A 17437-nucleotide genomic window follows, 5' to 3' on the forward strand; every position below is an offset into this window, starting at 1 on the left:
AGTAGTGCTATCGAAAAATGGTCAGATAACTTGTCATCTGAAATTGACACGATAGATAGAGACGAGATTCTCCTAAAGTTAGGTCATATTAAAGACGCTGCGGCATACATGCTAGAAGCCATGAAGGATATTGGGCTTTTAGATTCAAAAGCCGCTACCATGGCAGTCTCGGCTCGGAGGGCGTTGTGGATTCGCCAGTGGAATGCTGACGCAGATTCCAAAAGAAATATTGAGGCTCTCCCGTATAAAGGTGAGGCCTTGTTTGGAGATGGGCTAGATGCATTGGTCTCTACGGCTACCGCAGGTAAGTCGACATTTTTGCCTTATGCTCCTGCACCGGCGAAAAAGACATATCACTCCCAGATGCAGTCCTTTCAGCCCAACAAATACAAAAAGACCAAAGGTTCCCCCTTCTTTGCAGGTAGAGGGAGAGGACGAGGGAAAAAAAGCCTGCAGCATCTACCGGATCGCAGGAGCAGAAGTCCACCCCTGCTTCTGCCAAATCTGAAATTTTTCAGTCAGGTCTGGGGTCAATCTGTCCTGGACTCATGGGTCTTGCAAATAGTGTCCCATGGATACAAATTGGAGTTTCAAGACGACCCCCCATGCCGATTTTTCAAATCGACCTTGCCAGCTTCTCTTCCGGACAGAGAAGTTGTAACAGCTGCAATTCAAAAATTATGTCAGGATCAAGTCATTGTCCTGGTTCCCGTGTCACAACAGGGAGAAGGGTTTTATTCAAGCCTCTTCGTAGTTCCGAAGCCGGACGGCTCGGTCAGACCAATTTTGAACTTGAAATCGCTGATTCTTTACCTGAAAAGGTTCAAGTTCAAGATGGAATCTCTGAGAGCAGTGATTTCCAGTCTGGAGGAAGGGGACTTCATGGTGTCAGTAGACATAAAAGATGCTTACTTACATGTTCCCATTTATCCTCCTCATCAAGCTTATCTGAGAATCGCGGTACAGGATTGCCATTACTAGTTCAAGACGTTGCCGTTCGGACTCTCCACGGCACCAAGGGTATTCACCAAGGTGATGGCAGAGATGATGGTCCTCCTTCGAAAACAAGGAGTCAATATAATTCCTTACCTGGACGATCTCCTGATAAAAGTGAGATCCAAGGAACGGTTGGTGCAGAATATAGCACTCTCCCTGTCAGTAGTCCAACGACACAGTTGGATCATGAATTTTCCAAAGTCACAATTGGAACCGACGACAAGATTATACTGTCTGGGGATGATACTGGACACAGAAGTACAGAGGGTATTTCTTCCAGTGGAAAAGGCTCTGGAAATCCAGAGACTGGCCAAGCAAATTTTGAAACCAACAAGAGTGTCGATCCACAATGCATTCGGTTGTTGGGAAAGATGGTAGCGGCCTACGAGGCCATACAGTTTGGCCAATTCCATGCCAGAGTGTTCCAGTGGGACCTGTTGGACAAGTGGTCCGGATCACACCTGCACATGCACCAGAAGATAATCCTATCCTCCAAAGCCAGGATTTCGCTCCTGTGGTGGCTACACAGTTCTCACCTATTAGAGGTACGCAGGTTCGGGATTCAGGACTGGGTCCTAGTAACCACGGGTGCAAGTCTCCGAGGCTGTGGAGCAGTCACACAGGGAAAAAGCTTCCAAGGAAGATGGTCAAGTCAGGAAACCTGTCTTCACATAAACATGCTGGAATTGAGAGCCATTTACAACGGCCTTCTACAAGCGGTGCATCTTCCTCAAGATCAACCCGTGCAGATCCAGTCGGACAATGTAACAGCAGTCGCGTACATAAACCGTCAAGGCGGAACGAAAAGCAGAGCAGCAATGGCAAAGGTGACAAAGATCCTCCTCTGGGCAGAAAGAAATGCAAGAGCTCTGTCGGCAATTTTCATTCCGGGAGTGGACAGCTGGGAAGCAGACTTCCTCAGCAGACACGATCTACATCCAGGAGAGTGGGGCCTCCACCAAGAAGTCTTCGCAGAGGTGACAAGTCTTTGGGGAGTTCCTCAAGTAGACATGATGGCATCTCGTCTCAACAAGAAGCTTCAGAGATATTGTTCCAGGTCGAGAGACCCTCAAGCAATAGCAGTGGATGCACTGGTGACCCAGTGGGTGTTTCGGTCAGTATATGTCTTCCCTCCACTTCCACTGATACCAAAAGTTCTCAAAATCATACGGAGAACAAGGGTTCGAGCGATCCTCATTGCCCCAGACTGGCCAAGGAGGGCTTGGTATCCAGATCTTCAGGAGTTACTCCTAGAAGATCCTCTGCCTCTTCCTCCTCACGAGGACCTGCTGCAGCAGGGGCCGTGCGTATATCAAGACTTACCGCGGCTACGTTTGACGGCATGGCTGTTGAGCGCCGGATCCTAGCCCGAAAGGGTATTCCAAAAGAAGTCATTCCCACACTTATTCAGGCCAGGAAAGGAGTAACGTCTAAGCATTACCACCATATTTGGAGAAAATATGTGTCTTGGTGTGAATCCAAGAAGGCTCCAACGGAAGAGTTTCAGTTGGGACGTTTTCTCCATTTTCTACAGGCAGGTGTGCATGCAGGCCTACGATTGGGTTCAATCAAGGTCCAGATTTCGGTCTTATCAATTTTCTTTCAAAAACAATTGGCCTCCCTTCTAGAAGTTCAGACATTCGTGAAAGGAGTGCTGCACATCCAACCTCCATTTGTGCCTCCGGTGGCACCATGGACCTTAATGTGGTGTTGCAGTTCCTGCAATCAGATTGGTTTGAGCCTCTGAAGGAGATAGAATTGAAGTTTCTCACTTGGGAAGTGGTCATGTTATTGGCCTTGGCATCCGCAAGGCAAGTGTCTGAGTTGGGGGCCTTGTCCCACAAGAGCTCTTACCTGATCTTCCATGAAGATAGAGCAGAGTTGAGAACTCGCCAGCAAAACTTCTTCCAAAGGTGGTTTCGTCTTTCCATATGAACTAACCTATTGTGGTGCCAGTGGCTACTGACACCTTCGCTGCGTCAAAGTCTCTTGATGTAGTTAGAGCTTTGAAAATTTATGTCGCAAGAGCAGCTCGGGTACGGAAAACAGAGGCTCTGCTTCCAACAAGATTGGGTGTCCTGCTTCTAAGCAGACCATTGCGCGCTGGATCAGAGGGACGATTCAGCACGCTCATTCCACGGCAGGATTGCCGATACCGAAGTCGGTAAATGCCCATTCTACTAGAAAGGTGGGCGCATCCTGGGCGGCTGCCCGGGGGGTCTCGGCATTACTGCTTTGCCGAGCAGCTACTTGGTCAGGGGCAAACACATTTGCTAAGTTTTACAAGTTTGACACCTTGGCCGATGTGGACCTAAAGTTTGGTCAGTCAGTGCTGCAGGGTCATCCGCACTCTCCCGCCCGTACTGGAGCTTTGGTATAACCCCATGGTACTAAAGTGGATCCCAGCATCCTCTAGGACAGTGATTTTCAACCTTTTTTTTACTCGCGGCACACCAAACAATATTTTAAAATTGCCAAGGCACACCATTAGTTCACCCACAGAAAAAAAATACATATTGGCCCTCACAGTAAATAACAAACCCACACATACATTGGCCTACACAGAAAAAATGATCACATTGCTCCCCACATAAATCATGTTGCTCCCTACATAAATCATATTGCTTCCCACATGAATTATTCACATTGTTCCCCCATAAATCCTATTGCTCCCCACAGGAGAAATAACATAACAAATATTAGACCCTACCGGTCAGCTGTCATCCTCCCTGTCCCCCAGTAACGGGGTTTGTTCATAGTGGAGTGCTGCGAATACTGAGCAGCGGGTGGTCAGGCAGGTGCAGATGTGGGTGGGCAAGGAAAGCTGTGGATGCAGGCGGGAACTGGAAGATGTGTATGCAGGTGGGTGGGCTGGCTGGGTGGTGAGACGCGGCGGCCATGACCTATGTTATCACACTGCCGCGTCACCGAGGCACAGGCCACAGCCGGAGCATGACTGATCCTCTAAGGAGAGCCCGGGCCAACAGTTCACTCTGAAGGTGCAGGAAGCTGCTCTGGCTCCGCGGCACACCTTGCAACTGGTCGCGGCCACGGCACACTGGTTGAAAAAGCCTGCTCTAGGACTTATGAGAAAACAGGATTTTAATACCTACCAGTAAATCCTTTTCTCCTAGTCCGTAGAGGATGCTGGGCGCCCGACCCAGTGCGTACTTTACCCGCAGTTGTTACGTTTTTAGTTACACAGATGTTGTGTTACGGTTGTTTTCAGCATGTTGCTGCAATTGTTCATGGCATGTGTTATGTTGAATGCCATGTTGTGCGGCATGGTTGAGGTGTAAGCTGGTATGAATCTCACCATTACATTATAAGTAAATCCTTTCCTTGAAATGTCCGTCTCCCTGGGCACAGTTCCTTTAACTGAGGTCTGGAGGAGTGGCATAGAGGGAGGAGCCAGTTCACACCCTTGAAAAGTCTTAAAGTGCCCATGGCTCCTGCGGAACCGTCTATACCCCATGGTACTAAAGTGGACCCCAGCATCCTCAACGGACTAGGAGAAAAGGATTTACCGGTAGGTATTAAAATCCTGTTTTTCTTGGTGATTAAATTGAACAAGCAGAGGAAACCTTTGAAGTCTTTTTGTTTTATGTGAGCAAAAGATATCATTTCTTTTCCAAATTATGTCGCCAATGCATGCAGGAAAATTCCACATACATACAACATATATGTATATACAGTCGATATATGTATAAATGTATAAATGCAGCATCTATAGTGCTTAAGTAGTGTGTGTAGTGTAAATTACTTTCTCTATCGTCCTTGTGGATGCTGGGGTTCCTGAAAGGACCATGGGGAATAGCGGCTCCGCAGGAGACAGGGCACAAAAAGTAAAGCTTTCCGATCAGGTGGTGTGCACTGGCTCCTCCCCCTATGACCCTCCTCCAGACTCCAGTTAGATTTTTGTGCCCGGCCGAGAAGGGTGCAATCTAGGTGGCTCTCCTAAAGAGCTGCTTAGAGAAAGTTTAGCTTAGGTTTTTTATTTTACAGTGAGTCCTGCTGGCAACAGGATCACTGCAACGAGGGACTTAGGGGAGAAGGAGTGAACTCACCTGCGTGCAGGATGGATTGGCTTCTTGGCTACTGGACATCAGCTCCAGAGGGACGATCACAGGTACAGCCTGGATGGTCACCGGAGCCGCACCGCCGGCCCCCTTGCAGATGCTGAAGTAAGAAGAGGTCCAGAATCGGCGGCTGAAGACTCCTGCAGTCTTCTAAAGGTAGCGCACAGCACTGCAGCTGTGCGCCATTTTCCTCTCAGCACACTTCACACGGCAGTCACTGAGGGTGCAGGGCGCTGGGAGGGGGGCGCCCTGGGAGGCAAATGAAAACCTTTTTTGGCGAAAAATACCTCACATATAGCCCCCAGAGGCTATATGGAGATATTTAACCCCTGCCAAGATTCACTAAATAGCGGGAGACGAGCCCGCCGAAAAAGGGGCGGGGCCTATCTCCTCAGCACACAGCGCCATTTTCTCTCACAGAAAGCCTGGAGAGAAGGCTCCCAGGCTCTCCCCTGCACTGCACTACAGAAACAGGGTTAAAACAGAGAGGGGGGGCACTGATTTTGGCGATATTGAGATATATATAAAGATGCTATAAGGGAAAACACTTATATAAGGTTGTCCCTATATAATTATAGCGTTTTGGTGTGTGCTGGCAAACTCTCCCTCTGTCTCCCCAAAGGGCTAGTGTGGGTCCTGTCCTCTGTCAGAGCATTCCCGGTGTGTGTGCTGTGTGTCGACATGTATGAGGACGATGTTGGTGAGGAGGCGGAGAAATTGCCTGTAATGGTGATGTCACTCTCTAGGGAGGCGACACCGGAATGGATGGCTTATTTAGGGAATTACGTGAGAATGTCAACACGCTGCAAGGTCGGTTGACGACGTGAGACGGCCGACAAACTATTAGTACCGGTCCAGGCGTCTCAGAAACACCGTCAGGGGCGTTAAAAACGCCCATTTACCTCAGTCGGTCGACACAGACACAGACACGGACACTGAATCCAGTGTCGACGGTGAATAAACAAACGTATTTCTCATTAGGGCCACACGTTAAGGGCAATGAAGGAGGTGTTGCATATTTCTGATACTACAAGTACCACAAAAAAGGGTATTATGTGGGAGTGAAAAAACTACCTGTAGTTTTTCCTGAATCAGATAAAATAAAATGAAGTGTGTGATGATGCGTGGGGTTACCCCGATAGCAAATATTGGCGTTATACCCTTTCCCGCCAGAAATTAGGGCGCGTTGGGAAACACCCCTTAGGGTGATAAGGCGCTCACACGCTTATCAAGTGGCGTTACCGTCTCCAGATACGGCCGCCCTCAAGGAGCCAGCTGATAGGAAGCTGGAAAGATATCCTAAAAAGTATATACACACATACGGTGGTTATACTGCGACCAGCGATCGCCATCAGCCTGGAGATGCAGTGCTGGGTTGGCTTGGTCGGATTCCCTGACTGAAAATATTTTATTCATATAGAGCATTTAATAGGATGCATTCTATATATATGTACGTGAGATGCACAGAGGGATATTTGCTCTCTGGCATCAAGATAAGTACGTTGTCCATATCACCCAGAAGATGTCATGGACACGACAGTGGTCAGGTGATACAGATCCCATACGGCACATGGAAGTATTGCCGTATAAAGGGAAGGAGTTAGTTGGGGTCGGTCCATCGGACCTGGGGACCACGGCAACACCTGGGAAATCCAACCTTTTTACCCCAAGTTACATCTCAGCTGAAAAAGACACCGTCTTTTCAGCCTCAATCCTTCCTTTCCCATGAGGGCATGCAGGCAAAAGGCCAGTCATATCTGCCCAGACATAGAGGTAAGGGAAGTAGACTGCAGCAGGCAGCCCCTTCCCAGGAAAAGAAGCCCTCCACCGCGTCTGCCAAGTCCTCAGCATGACGCTGGGGCCGTGCAAGCGGACTCAAGGTGGGGGGGTAGTCTCAAGAGTCTCAGCGCGCAGTGGGATCACTCGCAGGTGGACCCCTAGATAGTACAAGTATTATCCCAGGGGTACAGATTGGAGAGTCGAGACATCTTCTCCTCGCAGGTTTCTGAAGTCTGCTTTACCAACGGCTCCCTCCGACAGGGAGGCAGCATTGGAAACAATTCACAAGCTGTATATCCAGCAGGTGATAATCAAAGTACCCCTCCTACAACAAGGAAAAGGGTATTATTTTTCCACACTATATTGTGGTACTGAAGCCAGACGGCTTGGTGAGACATAGTCTAAACTGAAATCTTTGAACACTTACATAAAAGGTTCAAATCGAGATGGAGTCACTCAGAGCAGTGATAGCGAACCGGAAAAAAGGGGACTATATGGTGTCCCTGGACATCAAGGATTACCTCCATGTCCAAATTTGCCCTTCTCAACAAGGGTACCTCTGGTTCGTGGTACAGAACTGTCAATATCAGTTTCAGACGATGCCGTTTGAATTATCCACGGCACCCCGGGCCTTTTACCAAGGTAATGGCCGAAAAGATGTTTCTTCAAAGAAAAAAGGCATCTAAATTATCCCTTACTTGGACGATATCCTGAAAAGGGCAAGTTCCAGAGAACAGTTGGAGGTCGGAAGAGCACTATCTAAAGTAGTTCTACGACAGCACGACTGGATTCTAAATATTCCAAGAATCGCAGCTGTTTTCCGACGATACGTCTGCTGTTCCTAGGAATGATTCTGGGCATAGTCCAGAAAAAGGTGTTCCTCCGGGAGGAAAAAGCCAAGGAGTTATTCGACCTAGTCAGAAACCTCCCAAAACCAGGCCAAGTATCAGTGCATCAATGCACAGGAGTCCTGGGAAAAATGGTGGCTTCTTACGAAGCGATTCCATTCGGCAGATCTCAGGGGATTTGCTGGACGAATGGTCCGGATCGCATTTTCAGATGCATCAGCGGATAATCCTGTCTCCAAGGACAAGGGTGTCTCTTCTGTGGGGGCTGCAGAGTGCTCATCTTTTAGAGGGCAGCACACTCAGCATTCAGGACTGTGTTCTGGGGACCACGGATACCAGCCTGAGAGGCTGGGGAGTAGTCACACAGGGAAAAAATTTCCAAGGAAGTGTGGTCAAGTCTGGAGACTTCTCTCCACATGAATATACTGGAGCTAAGGGCAATTTACAATGCTCTGAGCCTAGGAAGACTCCTGCTTCAAAGTCAACCGGTGCTGATCCAGTAGGACATCATCATGGCGGTCGCCCACGTTATCAGACGGGGCGACACAAGAAGCAGGAGGGCAATGACAGCAAGGATTCTTCGCTGGGCGGAAAATCATGTGATAACACTGTCAGCAGTGTTCATTCCGGGAGTGGGCAACTGGGAAGATTTCCTCAGCATAAATGAATTCCACCCGGAAAAGTGGAAACTTAATCTGGAAGTTTCCACATGATTGTAAACCGTTGGGAAAGACCAAAGGTGGTTATGATGGCGTCCCACCTGAAGCGCCAGGTCAAGAGACACTCAGGCAATAGCTGGGACGCTCTGGTAACACCGTCGGTGTACCAGTCGGTGTATGTGTTCCATCCTCTGCTTTTCATACCCAATGTATTGAAAATGATAGGAAGGAGAGGAGTAAGAACTATACTCGTGGCTCCGGTTTGGCCAAGAAGGACTTGGTTCCCGGAACTTCAAGAGATACTCAGAAGGGTCTTGATTCGGCAAGAACCGTGTCTGTTCCGGGACTTACCGCAGCTGCGTTGACGCCAAGGCGGGTGAACGCCGGATCCTAAGGGAAAGAGGCATTCCGGAAGAGGTCATCCCTACCCTGGTCAGAGCCAGGAAGGAGGTGACCGCACAACATTATCACCACTTAGGTGAAAATATGTGCCAGGGTGTGAGTCCAGGAAGGCTCCACGGAAGAATTTCAACTAGGTTAATTTCTACATTTCCTGCAAACAGGAGTGTCTATGGGTCTCAAATTGGGTCCATTAAGGTTCAAATTTCGGCCTGTTGATTTTCTTCCAGAAAGAAATTGGCTTCAGTTCCTGAAGTCCAGAAGTTGTTAAGGGAGTACTGCATATACAGCCCCTTTGATGTCTCCAGTGGCACTGGGCGATCTCAACGTAGTTTTGGGATTCCTGAAAAATCACATTGGTTTAAACAACTCAAATCTGTGGATTTGATATATCTCACATGGAAAATGACCATGCTGTTGGTCCTGGCCTCGGCCAGGCGAGTGTCAGAATTGGCGGCTTTATCTCACAAAGCCATATCTGATTGTCCATTCGGACAGAGCAAAGCTGCGGACTCGTCCCCAGTTTCTCCTTAAGGTGGTGTCAGCGTTTCACCTGAACCAGCTTATTGTGGTACCTGCGGCTACTAGGGACTTGGAGGACTCCAAGTTGCTGGATGTTATCAGGGCCCTGAAAATATAGTTTCAGGTTGGCTGGAGTCAGGAAATCTGACTTGCTGTTTATCCTGTATGCACCCAACAATGCTGGGTGCTTCTGCTTCTAAGCAGTCGATTGCTCGTGGGATTGGTAGCACAATTCAACTTGCACATTCTGTGGCAGGCCTGCCACAGTCTAAATCTGTTAAGGCCCATTCCACAAGGAAGGTGGGCTCATCTTGGGCGGCTGCCCGAGGGGTCTCGGCATTACAACTTTGCCGAGCAGCTACGTGGTCGGGGGAGAACACGTTTGTAAAATTCTACAAATTTGATACCCTGGCAAAAGAGGACCTGGAGTTCTCTCATTCGGTGCTGCAGAGTCATCCGCACTCTCCCGCCCGTTTGGGAGCTTTGGTATAATCCCCATGGTCCTTTCAGGAACCCCAGCATCCACAAGGACGATAGAGAAAATAAGAATTTACTTACCGATAATTCTATTTCTCGGAGTCCGTAGTGGATGCTGGGCGCCCATCCCAAGTGCGGATTATCTGCAATACTTGTACATAGTTATTGCTAACTAAATCGGGTTATTGTTGTTGTGAGCCATCTTTTCAGAGGCTCCGCTGTTATCATACTGTTAACTGGGTTCAGATCACAGGTTGTACAGTGTGATTGGTGTGGCTGGTATGAGTCTTACCCGGGATTCAAAATTCCTCCCTTATTGTGTACGCTCGTCCGGGCACAGTACCTAACTGGAGTCTGGAGGAGGGTCATAGGGGGAGGAGCCAGTGCACACCACCTGATCGGAAAGCTTTACTTTTTGTGCCCTGTCTCCTGCGGAGCCGCTATTCCCCATGGTCCTTTCAGGAACCCCAGCATCCACTACGGACTCCGAGAAATAGAATTATCGGTAAGTAAATTCTTATTTTATAGTGTGTGTGTGTGTGTGTGTGCGTAACACACTGTAAAGGACACTTTGCAGGGGGGAATGGGAAACAATTCAGCGTGGTATGCTGCCGCAATATCCCAGTGAGTGTGTGTCGGCCAATTATGGTGGCTTATGTAGCGAAACTTCTCCTGAGCACAACTTGTGGTGTGAATGGCCATGATTAGCCACTCTGGACCCGTAATTCACATCCATCATGTTGATTTGAATTGCCCCCTTACAATTTCAGAATTTTGGGAGGGTTTACACTATATACTTATCTATAGCTATCTGTTAATATCCTAACTTGTGTTTGCTTGTTTGTATTTGTCTGGTTGTATGTATGCAGATGGAATATCCGATTATCTATTAGCAAGTTTACTGAAATAGGTCTACAGGGGTCCCTCATTTGTCTTATGGTCGTCAGACTGGACAACTCATAGTCTCATGTGTGACAGGCGGTGACCCGGTAAGTGAAGGTCATAGCACACCCTGGTTCCTGGATTTAAAAAAAAAGCTCCTTCCAGCTCCCTGGCCCTGCCCTCCTGAAGATTGACAGCTAATGTCTTCATGGCTTAAGCCTGGTGGGAGGCGGGGCTAAAGTCTGGCAGTAATGGGAGGTGGGGTTTAAGTCTGGGTGGGGCTCATGTCCAGCGCTGGTAGAGAACAGCCTGGCTTCTATGGACTTCATCAACTGCAGCCAGTAGAAGCCAGAAACGGCTGACGTTATAGCAGGATAGTGGCTTCTCTCTCTGCTTTGGCAGTCAGGACTGGCAGTCCCAGGGGTAGAAAACTACTCCCAGGGGGTCTGCCTGTCTGTCTGTGATTAGCACAAAGTACTTCCAATGGGAAGTCACTGCCACTGCTAGACAGTCCCTGCAAGTGGCAGATTTTACTAGAAGTGTGTGTGTGTGGGGGGGTGGGGGTGCAGTCCTGCAGCCCGTAAGTCAATTTTTTTTTCGGTGGACCAGTTTCTTTACTAACTTAGAATTGAGTTACAGTACATATGAACAGAATATCCACCCAATAACATGATTTTAATTGAACGTGGTAAAATCACAATAACTAGCCTGGAGTATCTTTCGCTCGATGGTGGATCATCAGTTTTGATACCAAACCAAACAAATATTATATAAATAGCATGACAAAATACAGGCAAAAAAATGGTCAAAGTGAAAGAATAACCAGTACAATATGAACTGCCTGAGGAAGGGAATGGGATTTGTGAAATACGTTGCAGCCACTTTTGATGTAAAACAAACTACTTTTTATTATATGCTTTATTTTTTTATATTTTAATCATTCTTTCTCTAACGTCCTAAGTGGATGCTGGGGACTCCGTCAGGACCATGGGGAATAGCGGCTCCGCAGGAGACAGGGCACAAAAATAAAGCTTTAGGATTAGGTGGTGTGTACTGGCTCCTCCCCCTATGACCCTCCTCCAAGCCTCAGTTAGGTTTTTGTGCCCGTCCGAGCAGGGTGCAATCTAGGTGGCTCTCTTAAAGAGCTGCTTAGAAAAAGTTTTTTAGGTTTTTTATTTTCAGTGAGTCCTGCTGGCAACAGGCTCACTGCATCGAGGGACTTAGGGGAGAGAATTTCAACTCACCTGCGTGCAGGATGGATTGGATTCTTAGGCTACTGGACACCATTAGCTCCAGAGGGAGTCGGAACACAGGTCTCACCCTGGGGTTCGTCCCGGAGCCGCGCCGCCGACCCCCCTTACAGATGCTGAAGATTGAAGGTCCGGAAACAGGCGGCAGAAGGCTCTTCAGTCTTCATGAAGGTAGCGCACAGCACTGCAGCTGTGCGCCATTGTTGTCACACACTTCACACCAAGCGGTCACGGAGGGTGCAGGGCGCTGCTGGGGGCGCCCTGGGCAGCAATATTTTAATACCTTAAGGCAAAAGAATACATCACATATAGCCATTAAGGCTATATGTATGTATTTAACCCATGCCAGTTATCTAAATCTACGGGAGGAAAGCCCGCCGAAATAGGGGGCGGGGCTTATTCTCCTCAGCACACAGCGCCATTTTCCTGCTCAGCTCCGCTGTGAGGAAGGCTCCCAGGACTCTCCCCTGCACTGCACTACAGAAACAGGGTAAAACAGAGAGGGGGGCATTTTTTGGCGATATATTGGATATATTTAAGCTGCTATAAGGAACAACACTTATATAAGGTTGTTCCCATATATATTATAGCGCTTGGGTGTGTGCTGGCAAACTCTCCCTCTGTCTCCCCAAAGGGCTAGTGGGGTCCTGTCTTCGATAAGAGCATTCCCTGTGTGTCTGCTGTGTGTCGGTACGTGTGTGTCGACATGTATGAGGACGATGTTGGCGTGGAGGCAGAGCAATTGCCGATAATGGTGATGTCACCCCCCAGGGAGTCGACACCGGAATGGATGGCTTTGTTTATGGAATTACGTGATAATGTCAGCACATTACAAAAATCAGTTGACGACATGAGACGGCCGGCAAACCAGTTAGTACCTGCCCAGGCGTCTCAGACACCGTCAGGGGCTGTAAAGCGCCCTTTACCTCAGTCGGTCGACACAGACCCAGACACAGACACTGAATCTAGTGTCGACGGTGATGAAACAAACGTATTTTCAAGTAGGGCCACACGTTATATGATCACGGCAATGAAGGAGGCTTTGCATATCTCTGATACTGCAAGTACCACAAAAAGGGGTATTATGTGGGGGGTGAAAAAACTACCTGTAGTTTTTCCTGAATCAGAGGAATTAAATGATGTATGTGATGAAGCGTGGGTTAACCCAGATAGAAAAATGCTAATTTCAAAAAAGTTATTAGCATTATACCCTTTCCCGCCAGAGGTTAGGGCGCGCTGGGAAACACCCCCTAGGGTGGATAAGGCACTCACACGCTTATCAAAACAAGTGGCGTTACCGTCTCCTGATACGGCCGCCCTCAAGGATCCAGCGGATAGGAGACTGGAAACTACCCTAAAAAGTATATACACACATACTGGTGTTATACTGCGACCGGCCATCGCCTCAGCCTGGATGTGCAGTGCTGGGGTCGTCTGGTTGGATTCCCTGACTGAAAATATTGATACCCTGGATAGGGACAGTATTTTATTGACTATAGAGCAATTAAAGGATGCTTTCCTTTATATGCGAGATGCGCAGAGAGATATTTGCACTCTGGCATCGAGAGTAAATGCGATGTCCATATCTGCCAGAAGGAGTTTATGGACGCGACAGTGGTCAGGTGATGCGGATTCCAAACGACATATGGAAGTATTGCCGTATAAAGGGGAGGAATTATTTGGCGTCGGTCTATCGGATCTGGTGGCCACGGCAACTGCCGGAAAATCCACTTTTTTACCTCAGACCCCCTTCCAACAGAAAAAGACACCGTCTTTTCAGCCGCAGTCCTTTCGTTCCTATAAGAACAAGCGGACAAAAGGACAGTCATATCTGCCTCGGGGCAGAGGAAGGGGTAAGAGAGGGCAGCAAGCAGCCCCTGCCCAGGAACAGAAGCCCTCCCAGGGTTCTGCAAAGCCCTCAGCATGACGCTGGGGCCTTACAAGCGGACTCAGGAACGGTGGGGGGTCGACTCAAGAATTTCAGCGCACAGTGGGCTTGCTCACAGGTGGACCCCTGGATTCTGCAGGTAGTATCTCAGGGTTACAGGTTGGAATTCGAGAAGTCTCCCCCTCGCCGGTTCCTAAAGTCTGCTTTGCCAACGTCTCCCTCAGACAGGGCGACGGTATTGGAAGCCATTCACAAGCTGTTTGCTCAGCAGGTGATAGTCAAGGTACCCCTCCTACAACAGGGAAAGGGGTATTACTCCACGCTATTTGTGGTACCGAAGCCGGACGGCTCGGTAAGACCTATTCTAAATCTGAAATCTTTGAACCTGTACATACAAAAATTCAAGTTCAAGATGGAGTCACTCAGAGCAGTGATAGCGAATCTGGAAGAAGGGGACTTTATGGTGTCCCTGGACATAAAGGATGCTTACCTGCATGTCCCAATTTGCCCTTCACATCAAGGGTACCTCAGGTTCGTGGTGCAAAACTGTCATTATCAGTTTCAGACGCTGCCGTTTGGATTGTCCACGGCACCTCGGGTCTTTACCAAGGTAATGGCCGAAATGATGATTCTTCTGCGAAGAAGAGGCGTATTAATTATCCCTTACTTGGACGATCTCCTGATAAGGGCAAGGTCCAGAGAACAGCTGGAGGACGGAGTAGCACTAACCCAAGTAGTGCTGCAACAACACGGGTGGATTCTGAATTTTCCAAAATCTCAGTTGACCCCGACAACACGTCTGCTGTTCCTGGGAATGATTCTGGACACGGTTCAGAAAAAGGTGTTTCTTCCGGAGGAGAAAGCCAGGGAGTTATCCGAACTTGTCAGGAACCTCCTAAAACCAGGGACAGTGTCTGTGCATCAATGCACAAGAGTCCTGGGAAAGATGGTGGCTTCTTACGAAGCGATTCCATTCGGCAGATTCCACGCACGAACTTTTCAGTGGGATCTGCTGGACAAATGGTCCGGATCGCATCTGCAGATGCATCAGCGGATAACCTTATCGCCACGGACAAGGGTGTCTCTTCTGTGGTGGTTGCAGAGTCCTCATCTGTTAGAGGGCCGCAGATTCGGCATACAGGACTGGGTCCTGGTGACCACGGATGCCAGTCTGAGAGGCTGGGGAGCGGTCACACAAGGAAGAAACTTCCAGGGAGTATGGTCAAGCCTGGAGATGTCTCTTCACATAAATATACTGGAGCTAAGAGCGATTTACAATGCTCTAAGTCTGGCAAAACCCCTGCTTCAGGGTCAGCCGGTGTTGATCCAGTCGGACAACATCACGGCAGTCGCCCACGTAAACAGACAGGGCGGCACAAGAAGCAGGACAGCAATGGCAGAAGCTGCAAGGATTCTTCGCTGGGCGGAAGATCATGTGATAGCACTGTCAGCAGTATTCATTCCGGGAGTGGACAACTGGGAAGCAGACTTCCTCAGCAGCCACGATCTACACCCGGGAGAGTGGGGACTTCATCCAGAAGTCTTCCACATGATTGTGAACCGTTGGGAAAAACCAATGGTGGATATGATGGCGTCCCGCCTCAACAAAAAACTGGACAGGTATTGCGCCAGGTCAAGAGACCCTCAGGCAATAGCTGTGGACGCTCTGGTAACACCGTGGGTGTTCCAGTCAGTGTATGTGTTCCCTCCTCTGCCTCTCATACCAAAAGTACTGAGAATTATACGGCAAAAGGGAGTAAGAACGATACTAGTGGCTCCGGATTGGCCAAGAAGAACTTGGTACCCGGAACTTCAAGAGATGCTCACGGAGGATCCGTGGCCTCTACCTCTAAGACGGGACCTGCTTCAGCAGGGACCGTGTCTATTCCAAGACTTACCGCGGCTGCGTTTGACGGCATGGCGGTTGAACGCCGAATTCTAAAGGAAAAAGGCATTCCGGAAGAGGTCATTCCTACACTGGTAAAAGCCAGGAAGGAGGTGACTGCACAACATTATCACCGCATTTGGAGAAAATATGTTGCGTGGTGTGAGGCCAGGAAGGCCCCCACGGAGGAATTTCAACTGGGTCGATTCCTACATTTCCTGCAAACAGGATTGTCTATGGGCCTCAAATTGGGGTCCATTAAGGTTCAAATTTCGGCCCTGTCGATTTTCTTCCAGAAAGAATTGGCTTCAGTTCCTGAAGTCCAGACTTTTGTAAAAGGAGTACTACATATACAGCCCCCGGTTGTGCCCCCAGTGGCACCGTGGGATCTTAATGTAGTCTTGGATTTTCTCAAATCCCATTGGTTTGAGCCGCTCAAATCGGTGGAGCTGAAGTATCTTACATGGAAAGTAACCATGCTACTGGCCCTGGCTTCAGCCAGGAGAGTATCAGAATTGGCGGCTTTATCATATAAGAGCCCATATCTGATTTTCCATACGGACAGGGCAGAACTGCGGACGCGTCCTCATTTTCTGCCTAAGGTGGTGTCAGCGTTTCACCTGAACCAGCCTATTGTGGTGCCTGCGGCTACTAACGAGTTGGAGGATTCCAAGTTGTTGGACGTGGTCCGGGCATTGAAAATATATATTTCAAGAACGGCGGGAGTCAGAAAGTCTGACTCACTGCTTATATTGTATGCACCCAACAAGATGGGTGCTCCTGCTTCTAAGCAGACGATTGCTCGTTGGATTTGTAGCACAATTCAACTTGCACATTCTGTGGCAGGCTTGCCACAACCTAAATCTGTCAAGGCCCATTCCACAAGGAAAGTGGGCTCATCCTGGGCGGCTGCCCGGGGAGTCTCGGCATTACAACTCTGCCGAGCTGCTACTTGGTCAGGGGCAAACACGTTTGCAAAATTCTACAAATTTGATACCCTGGCTGAGGAGGACCTTGAGTTCTCTCATTCGGTGCTGCAGAGTCATCCGCACTCTCCCGCCCGTTTGGGAGCTTTGGTATAATCCCCATGGTCCTGACGGAGTCCCCAGCATCCACTTAGGACGTTAGAGAAAATAAGAATTTACTTACCGATAATTCTATTTCTCGTAGTCCGTAGTGGATGCTGGGCGCCCATCCCAAGTGCGGATTGTCTGCAATACTTGTACATAGTTATTGTTACAAAAAAATCGGGTTGTTATTTGTTGTGAGCCGTCTGTTCAGAGGCTCCTACGTTTGTCATACTGTTAACTGGGTTCAGATCACAAGTTATACGGTGTGATTGGTGTGGCTGGTATGAGTCTTACCCGGGGTTCAATATCCTTCCTTATTGTGTACGCTCGTCCGGGCACAGTATCCTAACTGAGGCTTGGAGGAGGGTCATAGGGGGAGGAGCCAGTACACACCACCTAATCCTAAAGCTTTATTTTTGTGCCCTGTCTCCTGCGGAGCCGCTATTCCCCATGGTCCTGACGGAGTCCCCAGCATCCACTACGGACTACGAGAAATAGAATTATCGGTAAGTAAATTCTTATTTTTTTTACTTTGACTGAACCACTAACTCATATGAAAAAAAGGGGTTTTTAACTTTTTCTTTCCTAAATAGTGAAGTTAAAACCAGAGAAACTCTCCTTTGCCGCCAGTCTATACTTTAGGAATAACTGTAACCTCCAAATCTCCCTGTCTGCGGTCTTGGGTAGTCCACATCGGCACCAG

At 48.6% G+C, this 17437-nt stretch overlaps 1 protein-coding gene across 1 annotated transcript in view; it reads left to right on the top strand.

The window, feature by feature from the left end:
* Positions 1 to 17437, top strand: part of RELL2 (RELT like 2) — a 102692-nt gene that overhangs the window by 25171 nt on the left and 60084 nt on the right.

The sequence above is a fragment of the Pseudophryne corroboree genome, chromosome 6 (genome assembly GCF_028390025.1).
Source record: "Pseudophryne corroboree isolate aPseCor3 chromosome 6, aPseCor3.hap2, whole genome shotgun sequence".
NCBI classification, from domain to species: domain Eukaryota; kingdom Metazoa; phylum Chordata; class Amphibia; order Anura; family Myobatrachidae; genus Pseudophryne; species Pseudophryne corroboree.